The sequence below is a fragment of the Papilio machaon genome, chromosome 4, assembly GCF_912999745.1.
Source record: "Papilio machaon chromosome 4, ilPapMach1.1, whole genome shotgun sequence".
Taxonomy (NCBI): domain Eukaryota; kingdom Metazoa; phylum Arthropoda; class Insecta; order Lepidoptera; family Papilionidae; genus Papilio; species Papilio machaon.
Window position 1 is genome coordinate 8729547 of NC_059989.1, and position 27446 is coordinate 8756992.

Consider the following 27446-nt stretch of genomic DNA (forward strand, 5'->3'; position numbering starts at 1 on the left):
ACCTTAACACATTTAGTACATTGTTAATTTGTTATCATTAGTGATAATTGATAATTTATTTTTAATGTGGTATGAACAAAGGAAATTTTAAATGGGTTTTTGTTTATTGATTTCGCCATAAAGAATAATTGAATTACAATAGTTTTTTTTCTTGATGTAATGAGAAATTGTATAATTATGCAATTTATTTTGCATAATATATTACTGTGAAAAAATAATTAATTAACTAATAAAAAATATTATGTTGAACTTAACAGCACTTTATTTATGCTCCTTAGTTTACATAAATGCTGGTTCAAATTTGATTTAATTCAATGATCCAGAAGTTGAAATCTTAGTCTTAAAAGCAATATATCTTGACAAAAAAACAAGTGTAAACATTATGCGGCATATATATATATTTTTTTACTTAAGACAAGCAACAAATGTGCAAAAGTTGCTCTAAATTGAATGATACATGCTTGTATGCATAAATTTATGATTGTCCCGTTTTTTTTGTTTTTAAATGCTATCCTATTTGATTTATTATCTTGTGAACTAGAATCCTCTTCCATTGCTATAAATTAGATGCGAACTGCAAAGTTTTTTTTCTACCGATCTAGAAATGATCGAGGTTGTGGCGCGCCGTAACGAAAGTGAAATCCTAGAAATGGTGTCGTTACCCGATAGTATCCGATAATCGATTCTCAGTCTGAACTAAACAATGAGCCAGTTTCAAAGTAAACCTCCGAGTTCGGGTGAGAGTTGATTCTCTGGTTTGCGGTGAACCCTAGTGTCGGACAAAGGTCTCGGCGGCTGCAGTGCGATGTAATTCGACCAGCTTACGTTGATCTCCCTTTGTATCGTGGTTTTCGCTTTCTGTTTTATTTATTAAAATAGAAACAATCTTTAAAGAATACGCGATAAGGTTATCGCGTTTAAACTTGTCCACGTAAGATTGTCGAGTGTAAAGTAGTTGTACGAAGTAGTGAATGTTTAAACAATTTTATATAACACATATAATGTTACGAATATTTTTGAATTTAAAAAAAAGTTTGTCAATTCTACAATAGTCGTTATTATCCTTTTCTTGTATTATGTTACAATTGAGACGACACTAAATTTTGTAATTAATCCTGTTATGAAATTATTGTAATAATGTTAATTTCTAGAAATTGCGTCACAATCTCACAATCTTCTTTATCTAGAAATCTAACTAATATTATAAATGAGAATGTTTGGATGGATGGATGGATGTTTGAAGGTATCTCCAGAACAGCTTCATTTCTGCAAGGATCTCTCTGAAATTTGGAATAGATGTAGAACATAGTCTGGAAGATTGTAGGCTACTAATTAAGTGTTTTTTTTTAATTCCTCGCGAACGGAGTCGTGGGCAACAGTTATTTAAATATAATATATACTGTGTGAAGTAAATACAAATGTATGTATTCTCAAGGTATATAAGTTTTATACATACATAATCACCGTTATTTTAAAGCAATCTTATCTTACCGTAGTTATCTAGAGGTGTTACTGATAAATGAACATTGCGATACATTTTTAATTAAATCGCACGCGATAAGGAAGACTCGCCTACGTTGAACATCGTTATACAACATGTTTTGTGAACTTTACACCAATGAATAATTTATTTATCACTTCAATAATTTTTTTAAGCAAGCAAATAGAATGAGGGGCGTTATCCCGAGTATGCAAAACCGACGTTCATTGTATGTTCAGACATCTTACTTTTTACTTAATATTATATATGCGTATGTTTGAATGGATGGATGTTTGTTACTAGGTATCTCCAGAACGGTACAACCGATCTCGCTGAAATTTGGTATAGATGTAGAACATAATCTGGCTTATTTAAGGCTTATTATTATTTTTTTTGTTTAATTTCGCGCGTAAGGAGTCGCGGGCAAAGGCTTTGATAATGTTTGCTGCTATTTTCTTTGTGGTGCTTTTTTTTCCATTTGCGTTTTTGTAATTTACTTTAGAAAATTATTGCCGATTCCATATAAGACACGTTATCTTATGCTAATGTTATTCCGGTACCATTTTTTTAATTTCACACTGTTCACTTTAGTATCTGTAAACCATTTGTTTTGCTTGTTACGGCTTAATTAAGGTTTTCTCAAGATGATAGTAAATTATGCTTTTATCCTTTGTAATTTTTTTATCGCTAACTTTAAATTTTTGTATTTTTGAAAGGCATCACATTGGAACGTAATGCAGATATGATTTTTCTAATGTGCATGGAAATATACTGATCAATTATGTTTGAAACAAAGCGTGGGTACTAGGTGTTATTATCCTTCGGTAAGTTGGGGACGTGGATGCAATTGACACGATTTAATTATGTAGCTGATATTCAAATTGGGTTAGCGCGTGCCGCCGACAGCGTCACAGTGCCCCGGCGCGGCGGCGATAGATAACTATTGTTCTAATATGTATATTGCAGCCCACTAGCTACAATAAAGTAAGCTGTGACATGCTTTTAATTAAATTTGTTTAAAGGACTGCGTCGTGTGATCATTCTTAAAAAAATATTATTGAATACTGTGTTGATGATCAATTCATATATCCCTTTTAGACCTGGTATATCAATTTTGAGTGAGACGACTTGAGTGAAATTTTGCATTTCAACGTGCGCATTGCGAAGGGTCCGCAGGTCCGCCGGCGCGGGTTCGGCCGCGGACGGTCACTGGTATTTTCTCGGCGTGGCGTCGCCCCGGGCAGCTTGTTTCCCGGGAGCGTGGTGTCGTGAGTTTTTACCCGTCCGCCGACGACACCACTGCTCAGATGCAATCGGTGACTTTCTACAGCTGACCGCCGGCCGGCCGGCGGTTTCACTTTCGAGCGGCACCGGAATGCGGCCGGACCTCCGACCCGCGTGTGCGTGTCACCTCCCCCCGGCTCCCCACACTCCCAGCCCTTCGTCGAGACGAGTGTCGCGACTATTTTGCACACCGACGGCTCTGCAGCGTACTAATTGCTCAACTAATCACAATGTGTCCGTTTACGGCGTGCACCGTAGTGCGCTCGGCTCGTCTCGTCTAAATACGACACAGGGTCGCTTGTTAAATTAGATTCGACATGCGGCCCGAATACCAGAGATGTATTCCGAAGCCGGCTATCCGCGCTAATATCTTATTCGTGTCATTAGTGCGAAATGCCAGCCGCTTGGCAGCGGCGGGCGCCCCGCGAGCCGCGTGCCGACCGGCCGATGCACCGCGAACCGGCTAAATTCGGGACTGTTGCATCACGCATCACTTTCAGTTTCGTTTGTCACTCGGCTATTTTAGATGAAGTGTCGATTATTAGAAGTCCGTTTTTAGAGGCGGCCGCTCGAGACGCCCTCGCACCTCCGTGACTAACGCCGCCGGCACGAGGAAACCACTACCGATCAATTTAGCTGACGACGTAACCTCGCCTTGTCTATTTAAATACTTCGAGGGTTAAAAGAGGATACAATAAGGCTAGATGCGAGATTTCAAAGTCAATGTACGAGTATGAATCGATGTATGGCGACATGCAGTTATCTCGAGTTTGCGGAACGCAACCCGATCCGTAGCGAGAGCTCGAGGGCGAGGCCGCCACCTCCGTCGCCGGCGCCTTACTCTGCATCTCACATATTTTGTGTTTCCTTTATGCTCACGTTTGTTTACCAATTTTTTATCTTCAGTGTAATCTAGTCTTTTTCCGGTTTGGATTTTTTCACGGCTCAAAACTGGGGCATATTACAAGTGGACGGGAATATAATTCCCCATAAGTCAAATTATGTTTTATGAATATCCTGCAACGGGATGTAATCCAAGGCGGAGGCGTCCTTCACGAACAAGGCCGTCTTTGGCGAATGTATTATCACCTACTTAAGTAATGTCGGGCGAGTTGTGCAACAGTCGCGATACGTGGGCGACGGCGACGGCAGAACAATCGTTTGCGCGCAGCGAACAGGAATGCAGTCCGCCGATATCGTTACAAAACCGCGTGTAACGGTGGGCCAATGTCACCGCGGCTTCTGTCCTAATATCTGATTGTCTCTATGGTAATATGCGGTGCGCTCGCATCGCGCATTCGTCGCACGGTCGTGTAGGCGACTGGTTTCCCTAGGCGGGTCGGCCTGCAAGCATTATGCGACGCCGCGTAGCGAAAGTCTAGCCGACCTTCGCTGTCAAGATATGTCCGTGTAATAGGTACCGCCAGCTTGACACACCCGACGCCGGATTCCAGTCGAGATACATACCAGATAGACATTGCTGTGTCGGATAAATATGTCGTGACACCGTGTCATCGACTAAGTACTCATAGCCTAGAGATCGCATTCATATTCTTGTTTCCGATTGCGTTTCGTTTTTCACTGGTTACCTAATACGAACTATAGTCCCAGAGCTTATTATCAAACGTCAACAAACAACTTTGCAATAGGTTCTCTCGGCATCGAGTGGAATAATCACTCGTTGAGAAATTATTGTTGCGATAATATCAACCGATGTTAATATTTTTAGAAGCGGCCATCTCGAGTACGCAGATCGAAGATTGTATCTTGTCAGTTGTTCGAGTGACTAATTTTAGAGTGAAACGGTATGCCAGCGAGTGCATTATGTCTTCATGTAATCGAGAGTTCTCTTTGAAACGTCGGTCGTGACATTATTGATGCATCAGCGGAATCTGCTTCGTCTTTATGAGTTATTATGTAAGCGGTGATAAAATCTTTTAAGGTTTATTGCATGTGTACCGGGACAGTGTGTTAGTGGATCTGTGGCAATGAGTGCGGCCGACCCGGAGTTTGATTAAGCATTAGCCTGATTCCAGCGCCTGAATCATCGGGTTATGCCAGTCGTTAATTATGTAACGCGGAGCCATGTGCCTTTCCGAACTCTGCGAAATACCGAGCTCGCAAATCGAGCAAGTAAAGTGTGTCATGATTCGCAACAGTGACGCCGATTGCGGTGAGATATTTTTAATCAGATCGCTTTGATGTTGCAGACTTTATTCATCCGTATCCACATTCTTCTCGTACGCGATGCCTTTAAAAGCATTCCGAGTACCTTTGTTGTCAATGTGCTATCTCGAATTGCACATTCTACACAATGGGAAGGCCCCGCGGCTGCGGCTGGCTCGCGCCAATATTGACATGTCTCGATTTCATTGTTTGCTCGCTTGATGGATGCGGTCCGCCGTCAAGACTGTTTGCACCCCTCTCTAACCTTGAGTTGAGTTCACTGCCTCGGCTCAGTCGTGAGCACCGCACCCGCCCTTTAATTGTACGCTTCCTGTAGATGTTTCTATGCGACCGAGGCCCTAGATATTGCACAATGAACCTGGACCAGAATAATGTATTTATATAAAGGCAAATGCACTTATGTTTTGGATTATTGCCATACTCTATCAATGTAAAACACAAAAACGTCTCATAAGTTCTGTTCCTGTAAATTACAGAATTTTTTCCCGGTTTCTAAATTATAAAAGTATGGTTACGTGAGATTATTTACTTATTAGATTTCTAAAACAAAACTAATAGTTATGACATATGTATCGGCAATAAACTGGTGCTTTATTATTGTACCATCGCTGGGGGAGGATTTATCTCGCGGCGAGTGGCGCTGCGTAAATATAATTAGAGGAGCTATTTATCAGCTGCGCTGTAAGGGCACTCACTATCGTCGCTAGTAAATCTAGACGCGCATCCGACGGCTCAATTCGCCCAACGAACGGAATGTCATAGACACAGCCGAGAAATTGCCGCGCGACGAGCAATGTGTCGCCACAAACAATTTTCCTTTATCCCGCACTGGTATATTTGATTACGACTGGCTTATTAGTCTACGGGATTACACTAATTTATTAGCCCGTCAAGTTATCCGCGGTATACTAAGATTAGGAAATCAGTTGGCTAGTTGCCTACGTGTTGTGCCTTCCATCGCAACAGTACTCCGAGCACAAGAGCCTGTAACTAGCCATTTGCGATTGCGGATTACATTTATCATAAATTTCAACCCAACGGTTGACAATCGCTGGCAAATGTTTGTACTTACCCATTATACCAGGTCACTCAGAAAGTATTGCGAAAAAAAGTTTTTATGTATGTGAGACTGGTCTGTTATATTTTATTTAAAAATATGATTAGTTATAAGTAAAAATAGGTACGTTCTAAATTCAAAACTACCCTACACATTTTCTGCGAGCTTATTAAAATTACCGCGTCTCATTGAAAAATGGATTTGCGTCGAGAACATTTTCGCGCTATGATTTTTTACGATTTTAAATGTCGCCTGAAACCGGACGAATCGTACGATAGACTTCAAATGGTATTATTGGATGAAGGCCCTTCTAAGGCAACCGTGTATCGTTGATATAATGAATTTAAGCGAGGTTGACTAACTTTGGGGGATGAAGAAAGAAGTGGTCGCCCTTTGACGGCTGTTACGGAAGGAGACGTGCTAGCACTGAAAAATTTGGTCCAAGATAATAGACGAATTACATATCAAGAGATTCAGCATATACTGCAGATTGGATCAGGAAGCCTTAACGGGTTTCTACACGTGCATCTACGGGTGCAGAGCATAGTTTCACGTAGGGTGCCGCACAACCTCACCGATGTTCAAAAGCAGGCAAGGGTGGATTGGTGCCATGATATGATAGACAAATTTGAAGCAGGCTAGTCTCGGCGTGTTTACGACATTGTTAAAGGTGATGAATCCTGTATTTATCAATTCGATCCAGAAACAAAGCGCCAGTCGACGGTTTGGGTGTTTCAAAACGAATCAATGCCTACCAAAGTAAAGCAAGCTAGAGGCGGGGGGAAGATTTTGATAGCGAACTTTTTCAATTTGACTGGCTACTTGGTGTCAATTCCTTTACGAAACCAAAGAACCATTTACGCCGAATTGTATACTACCAAATGCTTGGCAGAAGTTTTCTCTGTTGTGAGCAACAAGCGACCAAAAGCGGGCTACTGCTCCACCGCGATAATGTGCCCGCCCACACCTCAATCACAACGAGGGACTTCCTAGACAGCACACTGGTCAAACTCCTGGGTCACCCTCCTTACAACCCTAACCTAGCACCGTGTGACTTCTTCTTATTCCCAAAAATAAAAAATCAACTCAAAGGAATTCAATTTTCGTCGCCGGATGATGCGCTCTCAACGTTCGAGCAGGCTGTAAATGAGGTGTTTGCGGCGGACTGGAAAAAGTGTTTCGAAAACTGGTTCAGACGCATGAAACTTTGTATAGAGGCTGGTGAAGAGTACTTTGAAAAGATGTAATAAAAATATATTTACCTATAGAACATTTTTTTTTAGTGTCGCAAAACTTTCTGAGTGTCCCACGTATAGGTACTTATAATAAATCTATGTCAACTAATGGTCGCCAAATTATTAAAATAGTACACAGAATATTGATAAGTTTTCTACTTTTAAAATAGTTATTTATATCTATAATGAGTTCTATTTAAGAACGTAGACGTACATAGATTGAGACGAAGTACACGGAAAAGATAGGTCGTATTAATGCTTGAGTGTGTTAGTATCTAGACATGTTCGTAGACCTGGCGAGGGGTGGTCACGTATCATTAGCATAAACCGTGTACCAGCTGTCGCCCCCCGCACCGCCTTCTACCGCCCCCCATGAGGTCATAGTACCCAGTAATAACTGAGCGCATAGTTTTTAATGCGCTTATATCGTGAGAACTGTTTACCAAGCCCTATTATATTATATACTGAAGTATTAGAATTACAACAACGACTAGAAGACAAATACCTTGGTTAAAGTACTAGTGTATCTAATTTAGTATACCACTTTGTATGCTAATTTTTTTTTAATAATTCGTTTGTTAAATAATTTTAAAAGTTTCATCCAAATATCTATCTATCTATCTAGGTTGAGTGACAAAATCCATATTATTATTCGTTATTTATATTTCATTTTTAGGTTAATTAAATTTATACATGTATTTATGTCGAACATACAATATATCGATCTTATAAGTAAATAATTTTCTTTTATTAGCGGATTTATTTTGTAAGAGTTTTAAAGCGTTGTTATTAGTCGGTGTTATGTGTTTATATAATACGATAGCTATCTTGGCGACATGAGTCAGATGAAGAAATTTAAACGGTTCGTCTGTCACGATCTTTTATGTATAATTTAATAATGTATAATTTAGCAAGTTTTGATGAAATTCAAATGTGTTGACTCTTTTCCGGCAGTTCTACATTTTTATGTTCTTGACTAGTTGTCGCCCGACGCTCCGTCCGCGCGGAATAAAAAAAAACTTATTGAGTAGACTATGTGTTCTTCATCTGTGTTCAATCAAGATCCGTTGAGTTTTTCCGAAGATACCTTCAAACAAACATCCATCCATCTAAATATTGGCATTTATAATATTAGTAAGATTTTTTTTTTTATCTGTTTTTAAAGCGTTTTGAGAAAAAATATCTTTTAATAATTAACTAACAGCGATTGTTATAAGTTAAAATCATTAAATTACTCGTAATCAAACAGTGAAACTATACTGCTATATATTTTTTGTCTGTTTTTTATTGAATTTTGTTGTTGATCGATGTTATGTTAATTCAACAATGAAATACAATCAATGATTGATGTCTAATACGTAAATGCCGTGAGAAGATATAGACTGTAATAATCTTTGAAACAAAAGGAGTCATGCAAATATTTAAGCATTAACATCTTTATGACGTTTGCATGTGCATGAGTAAATGTATGATTACATAAAGAGGGTCAGAAAGAAACTCAGCAGGACTGAAAGCTGAAAGAAATTTTAATAAAAATATATTCGTATAAAGATGACCGCTATTTGACCCCTGTATCATATCCTACGAATGTCACCTTGTTATTTTATGGTCTTCGGTCGCTGAGAGCTTCTGACTTTATTGTGAAATCTAAACGATAAATGTTCTTTGTTGTGGTACGCGAACCAATGAATATTTAATGGTACCCCGCGCTGACCCTGACCTTTTTCTGGCCTTTCAGTCGATCCACACGTCTTTGTTGTTCACTTTAATTAATCCTTTTATATATTAAGATAAAAACCTTTGTCCAGATTTTGTATGAGTTTTAACAATGAATTTAATAAACTAAAATCTACCTCTATTGTTAAATATAATTCAAATAAATTAAAAGTTGATAATTTTATCTTTGCAGTGCTAAAATGTTACATGAATTTTAAGTATTTTGTAAATCTTATTAAATGCGAATGTTTGGATGGATGTATGGATGGACGTTTAAAGATATCTCCGGAACGGCTCAGCGTGTATTGATGAAATTTGGCATAGATGTAGAGCATAGTCTGAAACAAGTCATAGACAACTGAAACAGTTTTCTTTCCTCGGACGGAGTCGCGTGTGATAGCTTTATATACAAAGAAGTAGAAGCTTTATACTAGTTCGGCAGTAATATATTTCTAAGGTCTCACAAGTGTGTTAGTAAAGGTTTTTCCATTAAAATATAAATGCATTTAGCAATGATCTAAGCTTGTACCTATTGGCAATGAAAACTGTATCAATAATCGAAGATAAGTTTTTTGCGGTGAGCTATTGTCTGTCAGAGCTGGGGGACTTGGTTGTCAATGTGCCGTGCGGGCCGTCAGGAGCGCATTGTTTATCGACAAAAAAAGTCAACCATCTTCAAGTTGACGCAATCGACGATCGATCTAACCGTTTAGCCTGTCGTGAAGTGACTCATTGGTGTAGTAACCTCTTGCGTGATTGCTTGCACCATAACAACTTATTAATGCAGGACAAATATTTAAATCGTAATATTTTTAATTAATTTCGTATCTGTTTATATCACCAGGTCAATATAGATGTGATACATGTTCAAAAGTGAGTGATGTTTTAATTTCATCAAGCATTAACAATAATAATGATTTTTTAAATAATCTAAAAAAAGAATAGTGTCCACCGTAATAAATAGATTAAATTATGTGAACCTGTTAATTTTAAGTCGAAACGATTAATTAATTTGAAACTAATTCTTTTAAAGTGATTCATGTACTGGTACTTAATTAAAAAATAGATATATTTTAGTTTTAATTATTCCATCGAGTGATGACTAATCCGTAGCGTAATCCGCGTAGACATTCCTCGGGCAGGCCGCGGCTGAAGCGCTCAGGTCAACGGCCTTGAGACGCTCCGCGCTGAAAACTGCCCGCGCCTCCTTGCTCTATCGTCAACGTAAAAACTAGCGATGTTATACATAGAATTGAATAAATTGCGTTTGTAAACGGAAGGTGAACGGTGTAGTTTCCTATTTAAGTCATGCGAGCCGAAAGCACCTAATTGAGTTTACTTATTTCCTTAATGTGACATACAATCATATGTTTGCCGATAATTACAATAAAAACGAGAGTAAATGCATAAGAGTTACTTAGTTTTTCCCTCTAAGTTATGTGTAATTTACTCCTTTAGATCTTATCGTATACGACATTGTAGACGATGTTATTTAGCCACCCTATTCTATGGGATTCGTGTTAAGTCAAGCATACTGGAAGCTTCTTTGATTAATGAACGTAACGCGATATACGTCTGCGTCGCTCGCTGCGGCCCACGTGCATTAGTACCATTGTACAGTTCCATACAAACTTTTTGGCAGATCGCATATTTCGCTCGCAACACAAATCTTAGTATCGACGGAACGTAAAGGGTTGCGTCGGTGGAACATACTACACTAATTTTCTTGTATTAGCATTGACACAATGTCAACCTGGGAAAAGGTGTGTCAACGTATGTTCAGACTTCAGACAGAGATAAAGTTTGAATCTTATACTGTTTGAAATGAAACGGCCCAGCCGTTTCATTCAGACTTAGCCTAAACTGGCAAGAGCTTTATAAACTCGTATTGTTTACGTATTGAATAATGTTTTTGTGAATACTAATATTGTTTGCGTTGATGTCTAAAGAGCAGTCACCGCGTCGTTGGAGTAGTTTGTACAATTTTACGCATCTACGAACGAAAAATTTCTCATGCATTGAGGCATGAAATTAAATTTCCTCTTTGTATTTCGACAGATGGTATTGAATATTTGAATTCAAAGATTTTTTTTGGTAATCTGATGATTTTTTTTATTCCATTTTTGAAGTATAAATCTGTTATTATTAACATCTAATCCAAATAAGTAAACCACATTGATATGTTCGCTATAAATAAACCGTATTCTTTAATAATGTTTAATATAAAAGCTCGGTGCTTCACATGCATTTCATTTGTGACTTAACCGACAGTAAACGGTTACATGGCCGGAAATTACAGTTGAATGATTGCTACTGTTCAGTTAATGATGATGAGGCAAGCGGGGATTTCAATTATGTGTTGTTGAGTAACAACAAACGCGTAACCTTCTGATCTCCGATAGCGGCCGCTTATGATGTTTACCAAGAATGTAAAGAATAAACTTTAACGAGAAACATTATGAATATGGTAAACAATAAATGTATTTATTGCTCTCTTGATCCTATTAATATTGGTAAATGATCCCTATCGCTCATTTGTTTTTGGGTGCGCGTGTCTGACGTTGCAGCGTCACTTTCTACGTGCGCACGCGCAACGGTAGTGAAGTGTGTCGCGGTGCGGCTCGTGGCGGACAGATGCGATAGAATCGGCGCTTCGTTCGGCGCTCTAATGTGCACCGGAAGCCATCAATTGCGATGCGCCGGATTGCCGCCGCTAAGCTCGCGCCCGTAGGATGCAACTATTACACGGGAGGAAGCCCTGATTTACGACCTTCATTGTTTTGTGTCCGAGATATCTTGCATCCTCATTCAATTAAATTCTCCTTATCCACTTATTGAAGTCGGCTTAATATCTTTTAAATGTGAAAGTACTTTTATGTTCGGCTTAATGATCCGAATGATTTCAAGCGATAGTTGAAGTGGAACACTTCCATAAAATATTTAGAGTTGATATTGCAACCTCTGAATGTCCGCTACCGACATAATTCGTCAGGCGTACGTTTAGTTGTATTAGGGTCGGTTGTTATTATTCGATTTGCGCAATCTGATACGATCGTGTTATTGGATCTCAAGGGAGAGGAGAAATACAACATCTGCTGCTTCCCCTCGTTCTATTTAAGATACACCCCCAAGAATAGGCAACTCAATTAAATCCAGTGGTGTGGACAAATCGATTTTGGTTTCGTTTTTGTTTTTATCGGTGCAACACTTCATGTTTATTTGCCAAAATGGTAGTAAAACCATAACTATTATTTTTTCTAAACCATCGATAGTTTATCATTACGACAAATTAAATTTTGTGAAGAAACATCAATTATTGACTTACGATTTCGTTGAACGTTTGGTTGGTCAAATCAAACGTAGCCTTGCTTCGGACACTTTCTCGAGTCGAGGCGAGCGGTGCGGTTGCCGAAGTATTGTTTATGAAAAGCGGGTCAGAAGAAAGCGACGGGAGATATGCGGGGAGAGAGGGCAATAACGAGCGGCCGTCGCTGGTCATTTCGATATCTCCCGGTGAAGAGGTCACGGTCGTTACCAGAGAATCATCCAAGTACGGCTACGTTGTGAAGCCTGAAAGGATTCACTAACGTATACGTAGCAATCGTACTTAATGTTTTCTCTTTACTATTTTTACGTTGCTAATTGGTTCTGTTTAGGTACAGTTTTGTTGCATAGAGTCTCCGTTCGATATTTGCGAATTAATCAGCTGTGCAGATGTGTGCGGGCCGTGTAGACAGCAGGCTTGCGCGTGTGCGCCGGTAGGCATGGCGAATTTGGAATGCGCCTGCGCAGCACGCGCGGTTCCACCACTCGTGTCATGTCTGCTGTGAGCACTCCTTTGTCCGACCGCTACCGTTGTCAAGGCCGTTGCAAAAACATATTGCAAACGCTAGCGAAGTGATTACACGATGTGTTCTCACATTACTCTGAAGTAGTAATATTGCGGAATTTGTCGCCGTGGAAGGTCGTATTATAAAAGACTACGTACAGTAATTTGATTGAATTTATTTACGATTTTAATCTGTATAGTGCAAGTTTTTAAACTTAGCTGAAAAAAGTGTTTTTCACACGAATATTTTCAGTAGGTATCATCAAAATATTAAAATTCCAGTGTTAGTACCAGCTTCATTCCTATTTGGATTGCGTGGGGACATCGCACCCCCGGTGCATTGCGGCCACACGTGGAACTTCGTCATTGAATTGACCCTACGTTGAACGTAATGTATCGTGTGTTTAAGAGAAGGCCTCGTAATTGGTACTTATTCAGTAGCACGCCGGGTTCCGTGTCGTTGACGTTGTGACTGCAATGACAATTAATTGATGTTACGATCGGACTCTTTGTACTCAGAGATGTACACGTGACATTATAAATTATGTTTCGTTTATGTTTGTCCGTGTTTGTTGCTATTATTGAAGGAATATGTTTGACGATGTACACTTCTCGTTCCCGTACAAAAACATCTATCTGTTTGACACGATCTCACGTATTAATAATTTAAAAACTCCTGTTTGGAGTTACTCATTAGCAAGTATTATTTAGATGAAATTCTAACACTTTACGGTGAGTTCGCGCTTATTACCATTCTCCACGTACATCGGTCAGTTCGCGGAACACAATCGAATGTTTCATTGGAGAGCGACTGCGCCGTGCCCTCGACTGATTCATGTGTTAATAATCCTCAACATTTCGGCTAATTGTAGCTCTTAGCGTGAAACAACTTTATTTATTTTCTATTTCCTCTTTACGAGAGCCGTTGTTGATAAACATGAATCGTTGCAATTAAATCGTTTCTATTAATCTTGAAAACAAGTAATTAATACACAGTTTTGACGTTGTAAGATTGTTAGTTATTTGTTATACTAAATACAAAGAAGGAAGCTTTTTAATCATCGTGTTATGAAGATAAAAACATTATTAACTAGTCTGGAACTATACTTATAGAAATAGTGACTAACAATATTTTTTACTGTGGATCTTGACAGATGAGTTTATCATCATTAATCAACAACGAATCGTATTAGAAGCTTAATTTAATTAATATGCAAATGTGCACACGTAAACAAATAAAACACGCGCCCGGCGGAGTACTGAGCGCACGTGGGCCGCTCACCGCGCCCACACGCCGACCGGGTGATAAATCAGCGACGTTTTAGCGAACGCCATCCTCTCGGCGACTTCTCATCGTCCGGTATAAAACCCCTACCTCTCTCCGCCCCTCATGAAGGTGTTGGACTGCAAAAACTAGTCTCACTCATCTCAGTACGATGGCTAGAAAAACACAACTGTTGCGTGTATTGCTCTTACCGTTACACGATTCCAATGAAAGTACATTTAGCCTTTTACAGTCTTAGGTTTATTTATGGTGTTAAAACAGCTGTTATAATTGCAGAATAAACTAAGAACGTGGCACAAAGTTCTATTAAAGTTACGGAATATTTAATATTTTTCATTTAAACCATAGACTATATAAAAGATTTGATAAAAACCTGTGGCAGAGATTGTTACGTGAACAACGAAATCCTTGTTATTTATATATAATTTTCTTCAAGTTGTGTTACAGCATCTGTATTTATGTTTTTAGTTCATTAATATGCAAATGCTAAACAACTTGATTGTTACGAAATCCTTACGCACCTTGTAGTGTTATAATTGCACGGGAGTGGTGCCAAGTGGTCCGCTTGGTACCCGCGCGCTCTCAATAGGTATGCCGATTTGACAATGACTTACTACCATTGCACATGCGCACAACCACTCATGTAATATTCAACTGAACACCAACTATCTATCGATAGTTGTGAAAGGTTTGACAGAAAAAATATGTCGTTTGTTTCGTGATATTTCTCTACTGTTTGAATTAGTACAGTAACAGAGTTACTTTTTATATGAATTGCAAGATATTTTGATTGATGCATTGCTTTAGATAGAAATGTTTCGACCGTAAAACAAGTTTATGAGCATCTAGTTATTTAAAATTTGTTCCTTTACCTTTTTGGAACGAAGTTCCTTATCGCGCGTTGTGAAAGGGGGCTAGACGGAAAAAATTCTTACGAAAAGTTGTCACGACACTTTTTGCTATCGACGAATGAGCGCTACTTCACCATGGCAACGACGTGACAATATATAACAAAAATTTGTAGAAATAAAATGTACTTCTTGTGAAGACTTAAGTTTTTTATTCATAGAATAAACATTGGTTCCTTCACTAATTAATTGAAAGGAACTTCGTTTCATCCGGGTGTCCCTTGATACCTCTCAAGTTTTTTTTTTTACAATTACAGTTTCTCTGTCTACGTTTTAAATGAGTTTTGCGAAGCATGATTGTATGTTAGAAAGTGACCCATATTACATTGTGAAATGCATTGAAAAAGGATATGTTTGGCCATTACTTTAGCATGAACGATAAGCTAAACGGTGTCAACTCAAATGTTTATCTCTTCGTTGAATTTGCTTCCTACGCATTTAGATAATCTCTTAGCCAACTTTTTTGTTGTGATTTTAACTGTTCATTGTGTGCTTCTTTACGCATGTAATTACTTATTCATATTTAGTATAGTGCTATTCAAACTTTAAAGATGGCATAATTTCTCTAGAATAGAGTTTTAGATATCGCCGGAATTTACGACGTAGCTTTTCTTAACTTGTAATGGGTCTATTAAGTTTGAATCTCGTTATAAAGTATTTAATAAAGTGATATTTTGTTGACGTTGGTGTGACCATATTCGAGTTGTGTGAGCTCGTTGGCTCGCATAATGCGACACGTGTTATCCGCGCCTTATGGATGTCGCACCAAATGTTGCCAAATAAAAACTCGCAACTCTCAACGAGCCGTGTTGTTTTATATAAGATGATGTTAATATGAACACATGTTTGCACTTCAATTTGTTTTTCGAGTACTATTTTAAAATACGAAATAAGTTGTCTTAAATAGTTTCTTATAAACATTATCTTAAACATTGTTTTGTCAAAATATTATTGTATAGTTTATAGTTTAAATGGAATCGAACAGCTTTGATGAAGTTTGTTTTGCACTGTTTCACAGATCTCTAAAATATATTATACACACTTCAAAGGTTTTCATAAGAATAGCCCACACACAAAAGGCTCGTTTGTCGCAAGAACACGGGTATGATGTGTTGCCCATTGCTTTCACCGAGCCATCCGCTGTGTTGCGAAAGTGGGGCATTTTTCACATGATTTATTGGGAGAGACGTGCGCCTCAGTTGGTAAATGCCACTTTATATTTTGGAAAGGGTTTCGCTACGTAAGACGATTATGGTTTTGCAATGTAAGCTTTTTGATCTACGTTAACGATGTAACTGTCGAATAAAGCTGAAGTTAATTTCAAAGAATCCTTGAACTTTTCCAGAACGTGAGTAATCGGAGGTTTAAGGAAGTAGTAAAGTTATTTTTTTTTTCAAACAAGTTATGCAAAGTTTGGAATCATAATATTACGATAACATGAGTTGTTTAAAACTATACCTTTTTTCGGATTTTTTTTTACGACTTGTATTTAAATGTATACTCGTAAGGGTTACGAAATATGGTGTAATCTTAAATTACTTTTAGGAAAGTTTGTAACAATTAATATTTTATATATGGACACATTTAGATTATTTAACTAATATCATAAGTGCGAATGTTTAGGTGGATGGATGGATGTTTTTTGAAGGTATATAAAACGGCTCAAAGGATCTTGATGAAATTTGGCCTAGATGTAGAGCATAGTCTGGAAGGACACATATGTTCGTAGTAAAGTTTTTTTTAAATTCCGCGCGGACAAATTCGCGGGCGTCAACTAGTAACCGAATAAAATAACAGATTATTGTAACAACTAAGTATTTCTTTTCTATTCTTTTATTGTTACTTAGAAAACGCTTACATTCTTTGATTTTCTTGTTAATGATTTCGTAAATATTATGTAAATAGTAAAGAATGTTGTATGTCTGTATAATAATTAAATTATAGACGTTTCCGTATTCTTTGAACTGCCATCGATTACTAGGAGTGTTATTTTTCTTCATATTTTCCTGTTAATATTTCGCAAGTATTACATAAATAATAACATAATACCTCATCATTAAAATGTTATGTGTTTGGCATTATTTAATTATTTGTGATCAAAAATATTATACTGTAATGTTAAACATTTTAAAAACGTTTATATTTGTAAGCGTTTAACGAGTAGTAATCGGATGGTTGACGCCGTGTGGGTGGCGGTTGAACTCTGTGTTTTTTACGTTGGTGCAAACACTTGACTAAATCGAGCAATGTAGGACCTCCAGCGTTGAACTATTTTAGATAAAGGCGGGATAATTTAGCGCCAAGTACGTAACGGTATGCAAATGTGTTAAGTTTTTAATTGACATATTTTTAGTTTGTGTTAAACTTGTTGGATACAAATCATAAAAAAAGAACATTAATAGCATATTACTTAGTCACAGATTAAGACTTTAGAGAAGTACTAAGTCTTTCTAACCTGTGTTGTTATACAACTTTATACATTTTTAATTCTATTCATTTTTCTTGAGAAAGTTACTTGTATAAACTTTTTAAATGGAAAATAATAACAGTGAGACAGTATTGGGTCACGCAACCAAAACTCTTCACTTCTTCGTACCACTTACAAACATTGGATTCTATCTGACGGCGTCATATATCGTTGCGGTATCTAATCAATATTTGGAATAATCGAAACAGACGACGCGGAACTCTTTGATAAATCAATGGAAGGGAAACAAGGTTACACAATTTGGAATCGTAAGTCAAGGAAATAGAGTAGCAAATACGATGTGATAGTTTATAATACAACACGCATGTTTCACTGTCACAATTTATTCCTAATTATGAAATATATGATGGGTTACAACATACATTTTCTTAGTATTATTTAGGGAAATAAATATTATCGTTTGACCTGGTGCCTTAGTTATTAGTTGTATATCAACTTCCGACTTTAAATTCCGTTATTATATTTTTCTAAACCTATGATTATCTATATTTAAATTGACGTCTGTCTTGACTATGAAATGTCGTTTAGACGTTAATCGAGTTTGTTGTAAGTTGTTTTATGCAAATTAAGTAAGTGGCACGGAGTTCTTTTAGCCTTGGTTAAATATTTGTACAAAGGCAAGCGTTTTTGTTAATTTTTTTACCGAAAAACATACATCTTGTTTTTGATTTTAAAACTTCGCTTAAGTAACTTTGAATGCTGTGTTATAAATTATTACGAATGATTAAGAAGTTATTTTTAAAGTTCAATTTTCAGTTAAGTGGAATATGTTATATTATACATCTTTCGATATTCACGAAAAACTTGCAACAGTTTTTTTTAGCTTACCTTTGTTATAGACAATATAGAGTGTTTTATGATTAGTGATGTTCAGTTTATATACCGACGCTGGAAAGCGTAAACGCTGTAACCCCGAAAGTATGAACTTTACAGGAGAGCCAAAAAATCATAACTCGTGAGCTGATACGACTACAAGCATGCGGTATTTAGCAATGTTGTGTAGTTTGTGCTAACCTATAATAAAATCATTATCGTTTGATAATGGTTGAAATTATTAACATGTGAAAAACATATTCGCGTTTTCACGGGTTACAGCGTTTATGCTTTCCAGCGTCGATACATAGATCGTGTTATGTAACCATATTTATTGAGAGAAACTGCTTTAAGCATTTCAACAAATAAATAAAATCTCGAACTTTGACCTCACATATGGTCAATATATCAATAGCATTCAATGTAAATTTAAAGAAACAAATTCATAACTTTCTCGTAGTTTTATAGAACTAGTTGTCGCCAGCGATTTCTTCCGCGCAGAATTAGAAAAAAACTTAACAATAAGCTATTTGTTCTTCCAGACTATGTTCTACATCTGTGATAAATTTCATCGAGATGTGTTGAGCTTTTTCGGAGCTTACCAAACATCCATCCATACATCTAAACTTTCTCAGGTATAAAATTAGTAAGATGTTGATTGTTACAACTGACTGTAGAAGAGAATTGGCATCGGAAGCCACGCTGTTAATTAATTTACGTTGATATGCCTCTCGTGAAGTAGTGGAGTTATGGCTAGTTACCGCCGAATTAATGGCACAAGCGCGCCCTCTGTGCAAATCGCCACTTTCAATATGCTGGTAGTTTGTGGAAGATGAATGTTTGTATAGTTTTTGAGTTTTTAATCTTTGCTTATGTTTGTTTAGTAAATTCAGCTCCACTGTGGTTTTCAGTGATTAATTATAAGGTACGGTTAAATTAAAAAAAACTTTATGTAAATAATTTAACCGACGTTTATAAGATCCTGTTCTCAGCATTTATTTAACTTATTCTGTTATGGTCAGTTTTTATTTATAGGAGTTGCAATTGATGTTGTAAACATTAATAATTTAATGCTATTATTGAGTATGCCTTAATTAATAATTCGTTAAAGTTTTCTTGTATAGGAAATACAAGTTACCGAAATTGGGTAATCGTTTAACCGCTAAGGGTGTCTTGTAGAGATACTTATCCCATTACCGTATTTCGCTTTATTATTATTTTTTATTGTATCCATAAATGGCGTGAACGGATTGTGCTGTGGTGTGCAGTGTAAACGCGAGCACGCAGCTCCACACGTGCTCGTAGATCTGCGATAAAATACACTGACTCACATTCGATGTTTTTAAATTTTGCAAACATCGCCAATGTTTACTCAAACAGTTATGCGGCATACATTTCTCTGCGGTCGTTTTGGACGCGAACTAGCCGCGCCGTTCTCGACCCCCTCGACCTTTATTCAAAGTACCAGGGATAGATCATTACCGTTTCAAGTAGAGCCTTAAGTCTGACTGTATATTATGCGCTTAGAGGTTTCTCTAAATTGGTTAAGCTTGGTCGTGGGGTGCCCGTTAGCCTCGAGGTCATCGACAGGTGCCGATTCGCTATTGACGAGCATGGATTGCCCGTTTTGGTCGTGCATTGTTTGAGATAACAGACTTGCCCCGTTGCGGCCTGCGCTGACGCACCTATCAAACTTGATTGGCCGACAACGACGGACTGGAATACTTTACGTCACGATCCAATTACTTCTCGATAATAAACATATTTTTTTTTTAGTTTTAATCGCACATTAGCTTTTAATCCAATGCGATGTTTTGTTAATTATTTTACAGACAATATTTAACACCTTAAGAAAAGAATAAACCGCAGAAAAATGTCGTCGCCAGTGACACATCGGTATCTCGAAACGATGTCGATTATTTAACAAAGAGAAGTCCCGTGCGAGTCGAGTCAATATTTCAACGTGTTTCGATCGCACGAATAATTGCTTCGGCTGCGAACCTAAAAATATATCAGCTTTAATACCCTTTAAGTTTCTACAAAAGCTCAAATTGATTCTTAATAACTTATCCGTCAATGGAAAAGCCAAAAATGTCGAAGAAGCCGATTTGCATACAATTTCAGCGCGCAATTACTCGTCCGACTACAAGTATTGTACAGAACTGGTATTAAAAAATAAAACTCATTATAATAATATTCATCTTCGTATTAATAACGACGCGACGCATGAAGTTATAAAATTGCAAATTACATGCTTATGTCAGGAGGTAAAAATGTCTTACCGGTACATACAATTTGCATTGTGAAGGCTTCGCTTCGGGTAAAGCTGTGTTTGCGTAGACTTTATTTACTTTGAGATCATATTTCTTATTAAAATAAGCATACATCGGTCTTCTCGTGCTATTAATTAAAAGTAACATGCCGTGCTGTAGTGAATAAAGGCGACCACTATTGTGTTCGTAGTGAACTCATTACTGGCATCGCCCCGGCTTCTTTATGGCGCCTCTTTGTTTCGCGTTTTTGTTATAAAATGTTCGCGGCCTGTTACGCGACCCATTTTCTTAGTTGAGAGTTAATTTGCATCCGCTGGTTTAATTAAATGTGTTGGTCTAATTTCTATATAATAGTCTGCTTCCTATTATTAAAGCATAAATTCATATATAAATATAAAATTATATTTTACATTGCAAGTCCCTCTTAGTAGAGCTTAATGTAAGTTTCTCACAAAGGTAGGACAGTGCAGTATAACAATTGTTTAAATGCATACTTAATAGTTTTTATAATAGCAGTACTGTACTGTGTCACTGTTCTGCCCTCGTGTTTAACTAGCGTTTACAAGTTTGTGATGTTGGAGCAGTGCGATAAGGGTGTAATGGTCGTTCTCAACGGCTCATTGTGTCGCGTTCCTAGAGCTGCTTGTTATGAAAATGTCACTGCAACAATTAATAGCACTAGGCTTACCGACTAGCGACTGGTATAATTAATTGCCTACTGTGTGACGACTTGTTTTTTGTTATATAGGATGAATATACGATGCAGGTATATACTTATACTATGATTCACTATTGACTACCAAAAGGCTACAAAAATTGTCTTTATGCGAAATTGACTAACTAAACAACTTGTAGTAAAACATGTTAATTTCTTCTACTTGTATGCAAGTTATTTTAACTATAACCGGGCGAGTTCTAAAGGCGTTCTGAAAATTTTCTCAACAAATTATTCATGGGAGTTAAATCGGAGTATGAAATTGTAGAGTAACGTTATCAGTTTACGTTTAGAGCGTAGCGTTATCATTATATCTCAAACTGCGCTCGTGACTCGCTATCTCGATAATTTCACAGACGATTTATGATTTCGTTCAGCCAGCGAAAATGTTTCCGTCCTCCGCGTTAAAAACGCACGGCTGTTATTATAAGGTTGGAGGTTCCCACGAGTTTATTTTGTATTCTTGATATGTGAGGAAATGAGAAATGATGTGACGGCCCGTTAGCCACGGTCACCTTAAGGTTAATGATGCACAGAAAGCATAGCGAATTGTAGAGCGATAAAATAAATCACAATGTAATTAGGTGAAAATAAGTAAGGTACGGCGATAAGCACGAATGTATACATCAAGAAGAGTAACTCTTGATGTATACTTTCGTGCTTTTGTTCTTTTTACATCAGATTATAATTCTGTCAAGTCGTGAAGCGTTCTGATCTCTTTAACACCCAGAAGTAGCGTTCGCACGAGAATATTCCGTCTCCTAATTAAAACTGACATAGTTTTTCACCTTATTTATCTTTGGGTACTGTTAACTGATAAATATTGAATCTAGGCACTATGATTTCAATGAACGGTATGTACTAGGTATCGGCCGACCGATGCGCCTGTCGACTCGTCGATCAATCTACGTGAGGTATAATTGACACATCGCAGCAGCGGCAGCGGCAGCAGCGACCGAATTCGGCGCGTTACCGTTAATTCGGGTCGCGTTCGCCGCTCGCGATTTATTTGCGACGTAATCGGGTCCCTTACGGTAAACTCGATCGCTTCTCGTGATGCCAATGCGTATGAGTTAGCAGCGCTCTGTTTTGTTATAGTTACGTATGATTTATTTTTGTTGATTTATATTCTGATATTTGCTTAACCAAGCAATTTTTGACATTTCTAACGTTGATTACTGCCGTTTTCAACCGTTTCAATGTTACAAAGAAGTGAATATAGGTAACAGTGTGTGTGTGTGTATAAGTTAAGAGTTAAGTTAACTGCAGAGATTGCGCCGCAATCCATTTCCCCACTCGCTTTTCCCATCATCGTGTTTACCGTTTGAGAGGTAAAAATGCACTTAATGTCGCTAGTTAACCTTTAGAGTGCGCAGATGTTCCCCCGCGGCGCCGCCGGTGATTGCGGAAGTGTTGTGGCACGCCTCCCCACTCCCTCTGCGCCTGCTCACCGCTAGTCCGCCGCACTATCGCCGACATCTGCAGTCACAACTCTTTAAGGGCCGCACCGCACAGTCTTTGTCTCATGCCGTGTACACATGTGACATTTGCTGTGTTTGCCGTCATTTGCATACCGTTTATTGTGTTGATATCGCGACCATCTTAAGGCCTCGCTGACGGCGGCGCCGTAATGACATCATCCCATATTTGTTCCTGTTCGTTAAACCCGACACTCGATGTTGACACGTCCTGTATTCGTGCTTAATTTATTCTCGGCCGACACTACATTTGGCTTGATTGCTTTTAAATGTCCATGTTAAATGCGATCACAAAAGTTTAACGTTTTTAAAATGTTTCTCTTCCGTATTGTTTCTGACGGCAATGTGTTTATGTGATTGCGATTTACATTATTCAGTGACTTTGATGAGGGTGTTTTTTCTGTTTACAGATGAATCAGAATTGGCTTTTCACAGCTTTTATTTATTTTTTTATTTAAGAAAGAAATAACTTACTGGTCTGGTGGATATCAACTGGGCATTTATATTTGAGAATTTAACTTAGACGATTTACTAAATAAGTAAGCAATAGAACAATTAGGAACAAACATTCGATAAGCGATAACAATCTCAATCTGTATCAGTAGTCATGAGAGAACTACTGCCCTTAGTTCTAATACCTAATTTAACGAATGTTACTAAGCGTTTTAACTGCGGCCTAGTTTCTAGAACTTGGTAGTTATTAATTAATCGTATTCGTGTTAGGAATCAGTGGCAGCGATAACAATGTATACATTGGTTGTCACGGGCTTCGGTCGGTGTGGCGGCGGCGACTTGGCGGCGTATCGGCGACGTCTCGGCGGCGACCGGGCGCCGTCGTGCGCTTCCATTACCCAGATGCACTCCATCGACCCAATTCCTGTGTGTAATCGCGTACTTACGTACATATGCAATGCATCCTTCATTATTTTACATGCTTACTGTTGGAATAATAACTTGAAATTATTTTTGGTTGTATATTGCTTATAATGTATTTTTTGTGTGTGTGAGTTGACAACAAAATAGGAATAGTAATTTAAAATCTGACACAAATAATAGTCTGTCTAATTTGACAAACATGAATATTAATTTTAATTAAAATAGCTTCTGCCCGCGATTCCTTCCGCGCGGAATTAAAAAAAAACTTAATAAGTAGCCTGTGTTCTTCCTGACTATGTTCTACATCTGTGGCAAATTTTATCAAGATCTGTTCAGCCGTTACGGATTTACTTTCCAACAAACATCCACCCATCCATCCATCCATCTAACCATTCAAATTTATATTATTAGTAAGATTAATTAATTAATAAAAATGCATTAAATGTCTTAAATGTAGAATAATTGGGTCATATATATTAATGATGGATAAGATTATTCTTCACGTTTCTAGGCAACATAATTGTATCTTGTCATATTATAATTAGTGAATGTTGCACTTAGTGGCGTAGCCTTGTGCGGTGCGTGAACGCGACCCGAATCCGATACCGACACACGACAGCAGACAGTAGACACGAGGTGGTAAATACAGCGGGCGTCATGTTTGTAGGGCTGACGGTGAGCGGCTGCGAGGACGCGGTGGTCACGGCCCGTGTGACGGCTGTCGCACGAACTGCTGTCGGTTCGACACCCGTGCACGATCGTTGTGCAACGTTCAGATAAGCCAAGGTCGATCACGGTTAAGGAGGAAAGTGTCAACATCTGATTATATGTCAAACTATCAAGACTTTGGTCAAAATATAAATATTACAGAATAAAAGCAGCGTAGTCACAGTTAGTAAGGATGACAACGTCATAAGACAATTGTATACGTCATTTGTTAGTGAATTTCTTTGAATTAACACATGACACAATTGTAAATCTCTTTATTTCCATTCGATTGCTCGTAGTAAATAAATCATAGCATCTGACACATTTTTATTTATACCACGGTGACATGCAATTTAACAAGCGTCATAACTGACGATACGGAATGACTTCGCTCTTCTCTTTGCGACGCAAATTATCTTTTATTATCAATGTTCAAGTTTATTAAGCATTTAACTTGTAACTTGAGTGTTTAAACAGTTTATTTAGATTGTAATCGGTTTGTCTTATTTGACTTTTAATGAAGATTTATCTGATCTTTTTATTATTTTTCATTGTTTTTAAAATGGTTATAAATCCTTGAATATAATTTATTTGTAATATAAAACTAATTACTATAGCAACCGCAGAATACTAACATTTGTTGCACTATAGTTAAACTATTGTAAATTGTATTTTTAATATCACTGATACTGAACTACACAGAAATGTTAGTATTGGTTCTAATAGCGTTACAATGGTTCAATCTCACAGTGGACATATAATCTACTAGCTGTTGCCCACGACTCCGTCCGCGCGGAATTTAAAATAAACGTAATAAGTAGCCTATTTCTTCTTCCAAACTATGTTCTACATCTGTGCAAATCATTTCATAAAGATCCGTTAGGCCGTTCTGGAGATACCTTCAAACAAATCCATCCATCCATTAAACCATCCGTCTAAACTTTCGTATTTATAATATTAGTAAGATTTTCAGTTTATAAATATTCATATTGCACTGTATTAAAACAATTAAAGAATCTTTCAATGTATTTAAAAGAATGTGTAAAGTACATTGTTTGCAATGATACAGCAAAATTCATGTTATTGATTGTATTATTTTTTCAATTGACATTAATGTTAGAATTATTAAACAAGTCTATTTAATCTCGTTATTAATAGTAAATTAGTTTCGCTTTGGGCATCTGTCATGCAGTCGGGAAAACCGACCATTTGTGCGTCATTCAAACCAAGGATCATTAGTTGGAATCGGGGACGATTTTGTAATGGCGGCCGATTCAGTAGGCCTATTCTATCATGATTAAAAGGACCAACAAGCAGCGAGAATCAGTTTTATTTGTGCTACGTCGCGATCAATCAAAGCGCCTTAGGCAACGGTTGTGTACAATTATGATGAATTATTTGATACCAACCTAATTCACATTGCGAAGGGAACTCGACAACTTTCACTGTATTATAACCATGAACTTTACTTGAGCATTTAATATATATTCCCTCGAGTCTAAGCACAATCGAGATGTCAGTATCGATGTATCGGATCCTTGAACGTCATTAACTCGTATTGTGCAAGCGAGCGTTCTGCGCCGAATCGAATCGGTAACAATTCATCAGCGCCCTTTCCATCCTCTTACCTATCGATTGCGAAACTATTTTTAATAATTTCAAGGAGTTGATTGAAGGCTTTCATGTCTTATTGTTGTCACTTTAATTAAAAGGTTAAGTAAAACTTATTAATGAAATTAAGTTAACAATTAATTGAAATTGAATACGAAGATTTAGATTTTCTATTTAAAATTCTAGTTTTGACAATGACCTTTAGTTTTAGGAAATATAATTATAAAGTGATACACAGTTAGCGTTTATGTACGTTTTTACAAGAGAATTCTTTTTCGGCCATATATATTTCAGTTGATAAAATATTCATATGTCTTATAACGCATATTTAATTAAATTATTTCTTTTGAAACATCTAATGAATAAAACATTCTGATCAAACTTTAATAACATTCAAGGGCCAGTGAGATTGACCCAGTTGTTCCGTGGCACTATTAGTTGGTTTGTCCATCTGTCCCATCAAGGGCTAATTTGTGTTTATTAGCTGTGATTGGTCTGCGGGTCAGCGGCGCAATCGGTCGACCTATCCTCACGTTGTCTACGTCACGTATTATCTGCAATGAACACGTGCAGAGACGTGCATATTTTCAAATAGCGTGATCGATTTTCAAATAAAAAAATCGATTTTATTTACAATATTTTAATGTCGTGATTTAATTCAACGAATTAAAAAGAAAGTCGCTGTTCTTATTTTCAACTAATTTACGTATTTTACGATAAAATTAACTTTTCTGATAAATTATTCTTTGTTTTGTTACAGGTAATTGCCCGTACAACCATGCTTTGTTTATCGTTCAGAATCGACTTAATGATTTGTGAGATACTCGCATTGTAAGTAATAATTCTGTCAGAATAAGGTTTTGTTTTTTTATTTATAGTACAACAAAGTAAAAAAGTGTTGATAATGTAAGCGGAGCTATAAAATAGGAGGTTGAAATTAATGTTCATAAATCACATCAAGTATTTGAAAGTGACCGAAAAACGATTTGACATTGAAACTGTATCGGTGCAAGTTTTTTCTAATTCCAGTGTTAAAACGCCTTCAATTATAATCAGCCAGTTTTCGAATACGTTGGCATAATGAAGTATGACCTATCCCAATGATTTAGGAGTTCGATGTCCAACTGAAAAACATTTGTTTAGAATTTAAATAACCTGAAACAAGTGGATATTTACTCTGTGAACTTTTTGTACGAATGCTTAATTTTTTTTTTAATTTACTAGGGTATACATGTGTAATCTTTCTGGTGCAATAACTAAATGCCAGTGTGTTACACAATGATATCTTAATAGCATCTAGAGATGACAGTGGCAATTAAGGACGCGCTGATTTGACAAGTTGATGACCGCTTGACAACTAACCTAACTCCAAAATTATGACGTCTTAACTTCTCTTCATGACTTTGTTATAAATAGAGAAGAAATGTGTATTTGGAATAATAAAAATTTGGGCTAGTTATAAATCCAGAGAGATGAGAGCGTCGGTGGCTCAGGGGTTAAGCA